Source organism: Lactuca saligna, chromosome 8 (genome assembly GCF_052625555.1).
Source record: "Lactuca saligna cultivar CGN05327 chromosome 8, ASM5262555v1, whole genome shotgun sequence".
In the NCBI taxonomy this organism is placed as follows: Eukaryota; Viridiplantae; Streptophyta; class Magnoliopsida; order Asterales; family Asteraceae; genus Lactuca; species Lactuca saligna.
In genome coordinates this window covers 2,669,714-2,684,548 of record NC_136424.1, presented here as the reverse complement: position 1 = coordinate 2,684,548, position 14,835 = coordinate 2,669,714, and the positions used below count along the sequence as shown (strand labels likewise).

General features: G+C 30.3%; 1 long non-coding RNA gene across 10 annotated transcripts; it reads right to left on the bottom strand.

Moving 5' to 3' along the window:
* Positions 1–4,375: 4,375 nt before the first annotated feature.
* Positions 4,376–10,916, bottom strand: LOC145009284 (uncharacterized). Of its 10 annotated transcripts, XR_013663822.1 has the most exons (9): positions 10,565–10,916; positions 10,421–10,490; positions 10,239–10,272; positions 9,687–9,856; positions 7,918–7,992; positions 7,027–7,096; positions 6,307–6,373; positions 5,386–5,456; positions 4,376–4,563 (listed from the first exon to the last, which is right to left on the bottom strand). It is a non-coding gene; the product is annotated as an uncharacterized LOC145009284 (long non-coding RNA). The 10 variants fall into 10 exon arrangements; XR_013663821.1 differs by lacking the exon at positions 5,386–5,456 and having other exon boundaries at positions 4,378–4,563; XR_013663825.1 differs by lacking the exons at positions 5,386–5,456; positions 6,307–6,373 and having other exon boundaries at positions 4,380–4,563.
* Positions 10,917–14,835: the final 3,919 nt, after the last annotated feature.

Below are 14,835 nucleotides of genomic sequence, written 5' to 3'. Positions count from 1 at the left end.
TATAGAGGCCAATATGGGACTAGACCATTTGGCACATGTTTTGCCCCTTAGATTGGGGGTTCTTGATTTTTAATATCGACGTTGGTGAATACTACTAACTTTGTGATACTAACTTCTAACCATCAACCAGCCGTTCAAAAAAATGAAATATATAAAGAAAGATAAATAAATGTAACTTGGTGATACTAACTTCTAACCACTAACTAGTGGTTAAAAAAAATAAAACATGTAGAGAAAGATAAAGAAATGTTCATATTGCAACAAATAGAACATAATTAGCTACTTTCTACGGATATCGCAAGTTGCTTTATTTTTTTTACCCTTTATAGTAACCAAATTAATCTTTCACCAATATTAATTAGGCAATTTGAAAATGATGTGGAACTTTTCCCTTTTCACCGTCAATGATCATGAAATTTTCTAAAATTCAAATAATTATAGATTCATTATCATTAATATATGGGGATTCAAAATACACCTGAACTAAAACCATCTTTAAGAGTCAAAAAGGTTTTGACTTGTATTAATCCATTGTGATGGGATAGAGGATGATTAATTTACATAATAATAAAGATGGCAGTCTCGATCATAATGATGTTTTTATTGCTCTTGGTCAATAAAGTAAATAAATAAATAAATAAAATAGCTTAACTTACGTTTCCTTTATGAATTTATTAAAATTATTTATGACCTTTTAATATATATTTAACTTTTAATATACATCTATGGAATATTGAAATTGTCATATAATATATCAATTTTATTTTGAATACTTATATAATCCGATTTATTTTTTATCATTACATAATTAATTTTATTTTGTATAATATCTCAATTTTATTATAGGGATTTTTATATAATACTTCTAACTTTAAAATTTTCTTTAAGTTTTAATATTCGTGATATCAACCGGGCAACGAACCTAACGAACATGCATACATATTTATTCATATTAGTTCATCTAACCTTAAACGATAAATGACGGTCACGAACAACTAAACGAATAATAAAAAACATAATTTTACTTTTATTTACCATTGTTTTGTCAAACACTGACATATTTTACTTTTATTAATTATCAGGGACATTAACTATATAACATTACAATTATTACGTAGTGCATTTTGTATTCATTTACACCGCATTAAAATAAAAATATGGTATTTATTGTAAATGTAGGGTAAATTAAAGGACAATAAATGTAAATATAATTATATTATTATGATTTGATCGTATTTACCCCGAAATAAAGATAGAGCATTTATTATAAATGTAGGGTAAATAACCATAAATGTAAATATAGTTATATTATTATGATTTATTGGTGGTTGTATTCATTTACACAGTGTATTTATTGTAAATGTAGAATAAATTAAAGGACCATAAATATAAATATAGTTATATTATTTTATTTTGATCTTAATCGGTATTCATTTACACCCCCAACAACAATAAAGATAGGGTATTTATTATAAATGTAGGGTAATTTAAAGCACCATAAATGTAAGGGTTATTGTGACTATAGCCCAACAAACTTGAGTATATTGGTTTAAATGGTCCTTCGTGACTTTTTTTTGCATTTGAAGGGCACGAACTTGTATATTGGTTTTAAAAGATCCTTTTGGAAAATTTGAAGGGGTCATCCGGTGACACCCATCCTAATCAGCAGGTTTAGATGCAAACTCAATTGACACGTGTAACACCTAATGTATCGTCTTTTATCTTCACCTGCTCCGATGTTATCTTATCCGACTCCGCCGCTTTCTTCTCCGACTCCGACGGTGGCCCAGATGTGTGACTCCGGTAAAGATAAACCTAAGTTGCTCAACGTTGTTTCTGTATGTACTCTAATCATTTCTGTCTATATTTTTCAATCTCTTATGTCAAAATTTTAAGGGGTTTCGTGTTCTTAAAATCCCCTTCACTGATTGCTAGTTGATATATTTCACAGAATGAGACCATATTATCTTCTTAAAAAAAAACTCTGTAAAAGTTGCAGTTATGGCTTTCGAAGAAGACGATGCTCCTGTTTGGATAACCGATAACGCCCCATTTGTGGTGGTGACAGATCCCCACGATGGTTCTCATAACATCGACACTTCAATCCCCACCGAAACAATATTCAAGATCTACCAATGTTTAATAGAACTCGATAATCTTCCAATAGAGGTTAAGGCGTTGCTGAATTCATTACATAGCAGAAAGGGTCGGAAGGGAAGAACATCAATATGATTGCAATGTGTCGAAGAGGATGAAGAAAGAAGAGAAGAAGAATAAGAAAGCTGCCAAGATGATGATGGTTTGCAATGAGTCATCTTCCTCATGGGAGAGTTCTTGTTCTTCAAAATCTGACTATGAAAACGTTTAATTCACCACCACCGTTTTTCGATGAGTAATTACATTAACCACCACCGTTTAATTCACCGCCACTGTCGCCTCTTCTCTCTTCCATCGGTCTAGAATATGTCGACAATCGGCGAAAAGAATTGACAAACAAAACTAAAAATAGAGATTGGATGTCGTTTAGGCTTGATTTCTATAAATCAAAATTGGCAAAACCTGTGCACAAAAAGATAATCCACAGGCACCGACACCTTTATTTTCCCTTAATTTCTGCTTCTCTCTCTATACTCTATAAGTTTAGTGGATGTGTATATAAATATAGAGAGATAGACATGGAAAACTAATTAGGGTTTAATTAGCAGCCATTAATCAGAGGTCGAGATAGAGGAGATGCTTTTATGGAGTTAGTGATTATTGTTTTCTTTGTGGTTTAATTCGAGTTTTAGATCGACTGGAAATATATATTAATTTATGTTATAAACTAATATATTTTATAATATTTTAGTATTAGTGTTTGAGTAAATTTTGGTTAGGATTTACTAATTTGTGAGGTGGATTTTAGTTTAATTCTTATAACTTTTGAAAAAGTCATGTCATCAGGGATACTGGTAATAACAAGTATTGGGTCTTTTTTAGCAGGTAGAAATAAACTTTATGCCCCTAAACTACAAAAGAAAGTCACAAGAGACCATTTAAGCTAATATACTAAAATTTATTGGGCTACAGTAACAATAACCCTAAATATAAATATAGTTATATTATTTTCATATGATTATATTGGTATACATTTACACCACACTAAAATAAAGATATACTAAACTATATATTTATAGTAAATATAGGATAAATTAAAGGACCATTGATGTAAATATAGTTATATTATTTTGATTTGATCGTAACTGATATTCATTTACACCGCACTAAAATAAAGATAGGGTATTTATTGTAATCACAAAGTAAGTTAAAGGACCATAAATATAAATATAGTTATATTATTATGATTTGTAACTGATATTCACTAAAATAAAGAAAATAAAGATAAAGTATTTATTATAATCGCAATGTAAGTTAAAAGGACCATAAATGTAAATATATTTATTTTATTATAAAATAAAGATAGAGTATTTATTGTAATCACAAGGTAAGTTAAAAGACCATAAATGTAAATATAGTTATCTTATTATGATATGATCATAGTGGTATTCATTTACACCGAGGATTTATTGTAAATATAAAGTATGTTAAAGGACCATAAATATAAATATAATTATTAGTTTTGCCTGAAAAATATCATATTTTGTTTGTTTATATTCAAAAAATTAAAAAATGCATTAAAACTAGGGAAGAATCCTGGGATAGGTAGAAGTTTTTCACTTTTTTGGAATTTACTTTTATATTCCTTACTAGGCTATAACCCGTGTACCACACGGTTGATGAAGTAAAATAACATTGAAACTTTAAAAAACATGTTAATTACAGATTTGCAAACATTTATTAATCTTTATAGATCTTTTGCACATTGAATACCACCTCATTGTAGAAGTAACAAATTGTGTTTACATAGAAATATGATAGTTTCCAAGGAGAATACCAGTCGATCACACAATTACCAAGCGCTTGAAGACATGAAATTATGGGTGTTATGATGTAGGCTTTTAAGGGGTAAAATGATAAATAAGGTTCCCAAAACCAAAAACAAAGTCATTGTGATTATTATGCTTAAATTACCATGCCAACGTTATGAACAATAGATTTGGTGAAAATAGAGAAAATATGAATAAAGATGATTCAAACTAATAAATTAAGTAACATCCAATAGTAGATTGATAAAAAATAACATAATGAATGTGCTTTAAAAGTCGTAATCAATAATCATAGATGTGAAAACAGTTATTTTCACATAAAGTGTGTTGTTTTGTCCGTAATTACTAAAAATCACCTTATACCAATCATTTTATGACTTGAAAATTAAACACGTGTGTTACATGGTTTAGAATTCAAAAAAAAAAATCTAGAAAAATAAAACCGTAGTATTGAAAATATTATTCTGTTAAGTATATAATGGGTACATCATCTTCCTCCTTTGAATAGATAAATATACAAATACTACCCTCTAATTACTTGAAATGATTAAGATGTCCCTTATCATAAAGATAGTAATTCGGAAAGCATACCTAACAACTTGAACATGATCTCACTCATTCTTTTGCCTACATACCACTGTCAACAAAAAAAAAAAACCTTGAATTCCCTAAACTTATTACGTTTTAAGATCTTATCAAAAACCAAAAATAGATTCACTTAATTTATTAAAATAATAATAATAATAAATAAAAAATAAAAAACTAACCAATTCTCAGCCAAAACCAAAAATACAGTCACTTAATTTAAATAAATAAACTAAAAAAAAAAAAAAAAAAAAAAAAAAAAAAAAAAAAAAACCTAACCAATTCTCCAGCTAATGAACTCCAAAAAAGTAAGATATTTGTAATAGAGTAATACTTAAAATAAACAAAATAACAAATATAAGTCAAACTCATATAAACAAAACACCAAATTAGCAATAACTCACTGTGATCAAATTTTCACCTTTAAAAAGTCATAGAATGGTAATTACAATTTGTGCAGAAATGATAAAAATTTTAAAAAGCTATAAAAAAAATTAAAAACCAAAAGATTAACATGAGTGTCATTGAGCATAATTTTGCTCTCTTGCATACAAATATGATCAGTTGTAGGATATCGAGTCGTATTAGATACAAAATATTAAGAAAAATAATATATAAATAGGAAAAATAATTAACAGTGATTGTTTAATTTTGAAATGGCATGTTGCCCATAAGAATAACACTATATGGAACCATTTCTTGAAAGCAAGAGCATTTATGCTGAGAAGAAAAGAGAAGAAAAAGCCAAATTACAAATTTTCCTAGGAGCTATTTAATATTCAAATCTTTATGAGGATCATCAATAGCTTCATTATATTTAATCAAGAACTGGAGTGTAAATCAACCATAAGCACAATGAAGGAAATATTCATACCATTAAACCTTGAAACTTAAATATTATGCGCTAAAAAACTGTTGAATTATTAAGCTTAGTTCATGTAATAGCTGCAAGACAGTTATTAAAAAAAAATGCTTAGAACATGGTTTATTAGTTTCACGTAAAGATATGAAGCTCAGTAATTTATAGATAAGACAAGCGCCGAAGAATATAGTCTTTGAGATCCCTAAATGAAGTACAGTAGGCTAGGAATAAAAGCAAATGAAAATAGGATGTTATACTAAAAAAAATTAATGCGAATACATCACTATTTTTGACTTTAAACACAATCTTTTATAATTTTATTAATATCCCTTAAGTTGTGACCATGCCAATAGTTTATAATTATGATAAAACATGTGAATAATATTCAACAAATTGTGTTTGTGCAGATTTTCAAGGTTGATTGAATGATTGCTGCAAATTTAACGATATGGAAGGTAGATATTTTGACTTTTCCATTAACTAATGCCCATATGAACAATATTTTTCATCCCCTTCCATCTGCACCCTTTATATTCTCCCATTAACTTATCCTCTTGTAATCCTTCTTTATTTTTGTAATTATACTTGTAATTAGGAAATCTCTTGCTAATTGTGGGACGCAATATACCAGTTTGTGTATATTATTATTAACATATCTTACATAACTTAAAAACAAAAAGTGTTCCAATTTAAAAATAAACAAATGAATTTAAATGTATAGATCCAGAATATAGACAAAAAAAATAATAATAAATGTGAATGGTTCAAACACATATTAAAAAAATCACAAAAAGGAAACCAATCCTAAGCAAGACCACAACAGATCAACACCATTTCAATGAACTAAAAGGCAACATAAAAAAAATGACAATTATAGAATCACACAAGAACCAAGGGCAAAACCGTCCACCAGGTCAAAAAAAAAAAACTTACCAACAGCTAAAAGAAAGTAAGAGCAAACCAACAAATGTACATCCCATGAACTATTAAGCAATAACACCTGTGAAGATTAACCATAACCACCCTCAACATAAGCATACAAGACACAAGGGCAAAACTGTCACTAACATGCTTAAAGTAATGATAAAATATATGAAATAGGATGTTTAGTAATAAAATTCTATTTTTGGGTGGCAGATTTCAACATATACCCAATTATAACATTGTACCTTAAAAGTAGAATGCTATTTTTTGGGTGTCAAGAAATAGCCAATTATACACATACATCTTAATATTTATTATCTTTCAAGAAATATCTAATTATAGACATATATCTTAAACCAAAAGTAACAAATAGATAAGGTATGAAAGTACATCGAAAGTTCTTTTTTTAATTGCTTTTAAATAATTTAGGCTTATTATTGTTTTTAGGGATTATACTGTTCCTTGATGCAATTACTTAAGGTTGGTTTTTTCATGCATTACAGAGGTTTTGTTATATTTGTTTGTTTTATTTTTTTCGTATTAAAGCATCGCACTTTCAATGTACAATGTTAAATTGGCGTAAAAAATAGGACATTGTTACTTTATTTATGTACAGTAATTTAACTTAAACTTTTTTTTTTAATGAAGAGGTTTTTTTTTTAACTGAATTGAAAAGGCCTCCTTCGGGTTTTTGAAGTCCAGTTGTCTCCAAAGACAGACGATTCTAACCTTGATGGTGTACTCATCTTTGAAGAGATCCATGTCTTTAAGGAGAGTGATGCTTTTTGAATCCATTAATCTGTAGTTAGAAGTAACAATTTATTAGAAAAGGCAATGTGGTAGATCATAGATGTGTATTTTCATTCCAGATGCATTCCTCTTGGTTATGTGTGTTATTACAGAGATGGTTAGCTTCAAGATAAAACAAAATTTTCAAGACATGTGAATTCATAAGTCATCAACATATTAACATGTATTAGCATGGAAAATATCTTAAAGAATTTTACAAAATAGGCAAGTTGTTGACAAATAATCAAATGTTTTGCTTCCATTTTCTTATTCTTGATTAAATCCCATGGTTATTTGTATACACTTTTAATCTTTATCTTTTACTGTATTTGGGTTTTCCTTTTCCCTGATGGGAATTGGAATATTTGTTTAGTTTACTTGATAAGAAGCATGAAAACCTTTCAGTGTTTTAAGAAAATTTAGAAAATCATTAAAAAACCATGAATTTGTAAAACCATTAATCTACGAGCTTAAAATCTTACTCGGACATTTCATCAAACAGTTAATCTACAAACTTAATTTATAGAATATTTACACAGACATGAAACATACTAAATAAATGTTAACAGTAAGAAGGATCGAGCTCACCACCTAAAATCCCATAAAAAGATGAATTTACAAAAATTCAAATCCCAATTCCAAAAAAATCTGGAACAAAATTGGTAAATTAAAGAACGATAAAAGCAATAATGGTGACTTCTGGTGAATTGGATTCCTTCTGGGTGGGGGAAACGAACTCTGAAACAGATCATCCCAACACATTCCAAAGACAAATATATAAATCAATTACCTACAGAACTATCACACAATGAAATGAGAAATTTATCTTACTTATTTCACACCATTGCAGTCGATAATAGATCTGGATTTCATTCTCATTATCAGCAAAAGAAAAAAAAAACAAACCTGAGATATATAAAAAAAATTAAACATGAGATATCACAAAAAAAAAAAAAAAAAAAAAAAACTGAACCTGATCCAAGAAAAACACATCAACTTAGGTTTAAAAATGTTCTAGCCAATACATCCAAAACACATCGAACCTAGTTCAAGCAACACAAATCAATTTAGGGCTAAAAACCGAAAATGAAAATAAAAATTTGAACCTGGTTCAAGTTATGAACTACATAAGAGCGAAAAAAAACTCATCTCAAAGCCATCATAGATGGTCATCGAAGAGCAGACGGAAACATAATGCTAAATTTGTGTGAATTTGTTTAGAAATGCAATCGACAAACTTAATCATTAGGCAATTCTAATAAAAAGGGGAAAATTAGAAATCAGGATCCCTGATTTGTTGCCTAAAATCTCTTAGCTGATATTAATTGGGATATTAGATTGGTAAACATACGTATTTGAAACTGAGAGGGTGAAGATGAGTGGAAACAGATTGAAGTTGGGCGGGAAAACAGTCAAAGATTTTATGTGGTAGTGACACGTGTCATAGTTGTGGCTTAAAAAAGTGACATGTGACGTTTAAATGAGGTTTTTATTAGGTATGGAGATATTGATCACAAACATAACCTAAATTGGTATGGTATGGATTTACATGCTCTATCACGTTCTTCTTTATAGCGAATCATGTGAAAAACATAACGAATTAGCATGAAACCATCTAAAAATCAAGAATTAAAAGTTAAAAGTTAGAAAACAACCTTTTGCTTTGATCAGGCATAGAAGTAAGTATAAGTATAAAGAAAACATCTTCCTTTGGTTTAAATATTTTTCTTAGGTAACATACTACTATTTTAGCATGAATTCCTAATGATTCAAGACTATACTGATTAAAAAAAGAATTAAATAAATCCTGGTTCTACACGATTCTCCTGTCCCACTCAGTTGTAAAAAGCAATCCATCCCAAACTGGTGAAGAAATATCAGTTGTTATATATTTTAATTATAATATTCATATTTTAATAATATATATGGAAGGCACCATATAAACCAATTTCTACTCGAATCAAATTTAACATATTCTTAATTTAATTATGACCACTGCATATTTAAATGTGTACATTCACATTCACGATTTTTCTTTAAACTTGTTAATAGAATTTCTTGGGATTAGGATTTGTGATTTTAACAATGTAATAAGTAGAAGATTCAAAATTGATAACATGAATATAACATTTTATATTAGTAAATATATAAAATTACATGCGCTTTTCTCTAAATCAACTTTTACACAACATAATAAATCAAGCTAAAAAAATCTATTATATAAGTCTATAATCAAAACAGAAACTCAAATATCAAGCATCAAAATTTATTCCAAATGCTCATTTTGTATTTAACTATCAAGTCATTAGACATCACTTTTGAAAGTATGTTTCATGGTACAAAAGTCAACAGAAAATATATATATATATATATATATATATATATATATATATATATATATATATATATATATATATATATTTTTGGAGCATCTACAGTAGTAAAAGTATTTTGGTAAATAATGTTATTAAGGGTGTGTGGTGTGTGTGGTCAAAATTCAAATGCAGCTAATGTTGTTCTTGAAGGGGCTTGTGAAAAGGTAATTAATTGGTGGTGATCTATACTGTAATTAGAATTGGTGAAAGTTTGACTATAAATACCTTAAACTTCAATTAACGGATGAGTCCAGAGATTTGGTTCTATATGCAGCTGATGTTAACCAATAAGTGCACTCTACAACATTCATACACATTCAGCTGTTCTACTAAAATATTATCACTGAAGGCCTTGAATGTCACAACTTGGAATCAGTTCTTCCTCTCTTGTCTTTCTACAAGTTAGTGTACAAAATAAATCATTGGTTTGCCAAATTCAACAATCCAATCAGACTCAGCGTAAGAAAAAACAATAAAATACATGAAATCATTACAGTTTACTCAAAACCTACACAGAGCAATCCATTTGAATTCATCTTCTTTATCTTATTCACTTTAAAACATAAAAATACTTAGCAACCTTCATCATAATAAACAATAAAACATACTCACTTTCACCGACGCCTTCTTCATTAACCTCCTTCTTAGTTTTAATATGTGCAAATCAAGAATAAATCATATGTAACATGGTTGTTGATTTTAAGAGAAGGGGAAACAAGAGCAAAGTGAAATTCAGCGCCAGTAAAAAGAAGAATCAAAATCTACGATTTTACATACCAATTCCCCAAGGTGCTCCAGTAATCTAGACAACCTACAGTTTATTAAAAGTAGTTAGAGATATAAAAGGTGGAACTTGATGTTAAACTCATAAAGAAATTCAAATCATTTCACATTCTAAGCCTCAGACCAACTCCTCAACCAAAACAAAGAAAGAAAATTTTGAACTAAAATTGGAATACCTTAGATCATCTCTTCTAAATTTATAATATAAAATGTGTGGTAAAGACGACATTATGAATGAAAGTTAACCTGATGCAAACATAAACCACGACATTAGTAAACAACCAGATAAAAAGAAAAACTTAAGGGCTTTGAGATGATACCGGTGGTTGAATACAGCGTCGATGAAGGTTGTGGACGGTGAAACTTTTAGGAGATAGTCATTTAAATCAAAAGAAGTAGAAGAAAATTAACTGAAAAAGGAGGGTAAGGGTTCAATAGCCATAGTCGATGGAGAACTGGAAACGAACAAAAGGGAAAAGAAAATTCGGACATAATAACCCAAAATCAAGTTTTATGAGGAATTTTCCAGAACACCGGTGAGGTGATCTGATCCTTTATCCGCAAAGAAAAGCTACAAACCTTGCAATCCTGGGCATACATCTGATGAGAATAACGGATCGAAAAAGGAATAGAAGACGGTTTAGGGCGACTCGCTTTAGGATAGAATACCTTGGTCACCTTGGTCACGTAAATTAAAAATTAGTTAAAAATAGTTAATAAGGGCATAACAGTATTTTTTAGGCCGGTCTAATCGTGCAACAAAAAAAATATAATAGAGACCGTTCGAATTAAAAATAATAATAATAAATAAAATAAAAATTAGCAACAAAACTCGTAAATTACCCCAAACCACAGGAACCATTCGTGTGTATATATGTGTGAAAAAGCTGAAATGTCAATAATAGTGTTGCAAAAATCAGTTTTGGCGGCCGATTAATCGTTTGGCGATTTTAAACCGATTAAAATTAGGGTGGTTGGTGGAAATTTGTCAAAATCGGTCAAAGTCGGCCTTGGTGGTCTCGGTGGTTATATGTGAGAATTTTTTAAGAAATTCAAAAAAAATTAAATTTCAAATATTACACCAAAATTTTAAGCTTTCAAATTTTAAAATATTAAACTAAAATTTTCAAAATTTTAAAATTTTAAAATTTAAAGTTTTCAAATACTTAGTTTTTTAAGGAATATCAATTTTTTAAAAAATTTTATTAATAATTAAGAGTCCCCGATTAATCTCTGATTAATCACCGTCTAGTCCGATTAATCGCTTATCACCAGTCAATTGTTACCGTCGAACGATTTTTACAACCTTCAATATATACTAAATTGAAGTAATAAGGACCAAAACTAATTTTTTTAAATAGAAAGGGTACAAATTGAAGTAATAAGGACCAGAATAACCACCGTTTTATAATTTATTTATTAATTATCAGGGACATCAACTACATAAATATTACAATTCTTTAAAAAAAGTTTGCAGCTTTTTTTATAATTTTGCTGAAAAAAAAAATCGTTTTTTTTTTCAAAAAAAAAATCAGCCAAATTATATAAAAAGTTATGATTTTTTGGAATATAAAGTCAAAAAACATTTGTGATCTCTAAGTATTTTTTTTATGTATTTTTTTAAGGTTTTTTTTTTCCATAGACCCTAAACCTATATATATATATATATATATATATATATATATATATATATATATATATATATATATATATATATATATAATATCCATAAAATTTAAGCCAATTTAAAACTTTTTCAACCAATTAAACCATTAATAATTACAAAGTGTTTTCAAAATAGTTTTATGTCAGAGTATCCGAGAAATCAAAATCATAAAAATGTGAGGAGTTGTACGATCATGTCTGCGCTTTCCTACGATCATCCGAAGTACTTGAAACCAAAACAGAAACTGTAATCCCGAAGCTTAGTGAGTTTCCTCAAAATACCGATACACAATAAATAGCACATATACAAATAAGACCTTGTAATGCGTCCACAGCTATACATACTAGATTACCCCTAGGCCCACAATGTGAGACTGGCTTGCCTTCCGGGGCTACAGCTCACATCTGGCTTGCCCCTGAGCCCACAGTACGAGTCTGGAATGCCTTGCCCAGCCCTCAGCTCGTATCTGGAATGCTCCTGAGCCCACAGTATGAGTCTGGCATGCCCTACCCGGCCCTCAGCTCGTATCTGGAATGCTCCTAAGTCCTTAGTATGAATCTGGCATTCCCTGCCCGGCCCTCAGCTCATATCTGGAATACTCCAGGGTTTGTTGGCTACCGCACGGAGCAGTACAACCTTAACCCATCCCACATAACATGTAGATATATAACATAACTAATGCACATACATATAATCAGATAGTAACATAGGTAGTCCTACAGATCTACCTAACTGGCATAGCAACTAGCATGCATAACTAATTCATACTCAACATATCACCAACTACTAGGATATCAGATCCAATGGGTCGGCATTGGTGCCTTCGACCCTTTAGTATAGTGAGGATAACTCACCTCACACTGTTGAAGTCCTGCGGATAAAACTCCAATTGCTGGATAACAGATTCCCGAACTGTCAATATCAAACAACGCCCAATTAATAATTAGGATCCAATATATAACCACGAGTCCATGCTTGGGGTAAAAGACTACTACCCCCAACCTAGCTTGATTTAAGTCCAAGGCCCAACTCACACTGCAAAGGCCCAAAAGTCAAGTAATGGTCCAAAGCCAAACATATGGCCCAATTTTCCAAACAGGGCCCAGACCTCTACATGGTCTTTCCTTAAGGCTCATCCATTTATTCTAGTCCAAACTCTTGGTACTCCAATGGCCCATTGTCTCATAATCACCAAGGCCCAATTATGGCCCAATTTCCCAAATTTGGCCTAAGCATTTCCAATGGGTTATCCTAAAGCCCATCTAAATATTTTAATCCATATGCTTATTTTTGGATGACCCATCAATAACCCAAACACCAAAGCCCAAAAGAAAGGCCCAAGTGAAATTAGGGTTTTCACATGAAATGACGATTAAGGTTAAGTTTTCCTACTTACTCCATTAGGTCCAAAATTGACATAGGTTAATTGCAAATGATTATTAATTAATATTTTAAGTTTAATGAATAATTCAAGTGCAGGTGATGTGTGTAAAACCAACTAGTTTTAATCCTACTAACTTAGACACAAAATAAACACACGAAAGGCAGTGTACCTATCGATTAGTAATATAGTTCAAGCAAGTAGGGTATCGAACACAGGGAATGGTAAACAATTAAAATAAATGCTAATATTATCTAAATAAAACAAATAACAAAAAGGGGGGTTTTCTCTAGTTTTACAAGACTAGAAACTTAATTAGAATAACCAACACACAAATTAACTAACTAGCAACTAAACCAGTTAATTACCAACTAAATTCAATAGTAAAGAGGACTTCTGTTTAGGTACGACTCATTTGTTCCCATGGATGATTTTAATGTATCGGATTAATTCTTCATTGGCTAACGATTAAGATAATTAGGTTCATGTTCGCTATTCCTAATTCTTAGAAAACAAATTAACTCAAGCAATGGCCAGTTGTCTAAATTAACGGGTTTCCTAGATTATTGATTCGGGTTAAGTAAGACTTGTAGTGGTTAACTAAATTGGCCCTTCAATTAACCTCTTGTCAATATTCATCCAACAAGCTTACACATTAACTTACCTATCTTCTAGTTAATTCTAGTTTCACGTTCGTTATTCCTAGACATACAACTATGTGGTCACAATAAATCATATGAAATTAATAACTAAGAGATGTTCATATAACTTAATTACTGATTTATTAATAGAAGAATAGTTATTGTCAACACATAAGGTTCTTTAACAAGCTTAACAAAACATAATTACCAATCAAAATTAATCCTACTCAAATAATCAATCCATGTTCACAAAATTGTCTACCCTAACAGAAGAATAAGTTTTTAGCTCATGATTGCAGTAAACATAAACTCAAAAACGAAATCAAAGTATGTAAACATGATTCAAATCAAAAAGTTACTAAGAATAAACCAAAATTGTCTTGATTCTCTTCACAATTGAATGTTGGGTTGATTCTTCAGTTCCTCACGACCTAGCAGCACTTCCAATCGTTTCTCAGCCTCCTAGGGTTTCTCTCCATGCTATGATATCGATCTGAAAGTCCCTTTATATAGATTTTCACAAAACAGAGGCTACTCGGCGAGTCCAGTGACCTACTCGGCGAGTCCGTCACTTAAAACCCGTGTACGACAAGTCAGAGCGTCCAGAATCGCGAAAGTTCGATACAACTCGCCGAGTAATCGACCCTACTCGCCGAGTACGTTTCGAATCAGCATTTTCTCAAAACACGAAAGTCATCTGAAATTGTGTCTGCTTTTCAGAACATTTTGAATCTCGTCAATCGGAGTTACGGTTCATGAGATATGGCCAAAACACTGACGATGGGTCAAGTTGTCCAGCTACACCCTTCTTTCTTCAAAATCCAATATCCAAGCCTCCAATCGCTAGTTCCGCTTCCTTTTCCTTCCAAGCATGTCATTATTGCTGAAACATGAAATTCTAAA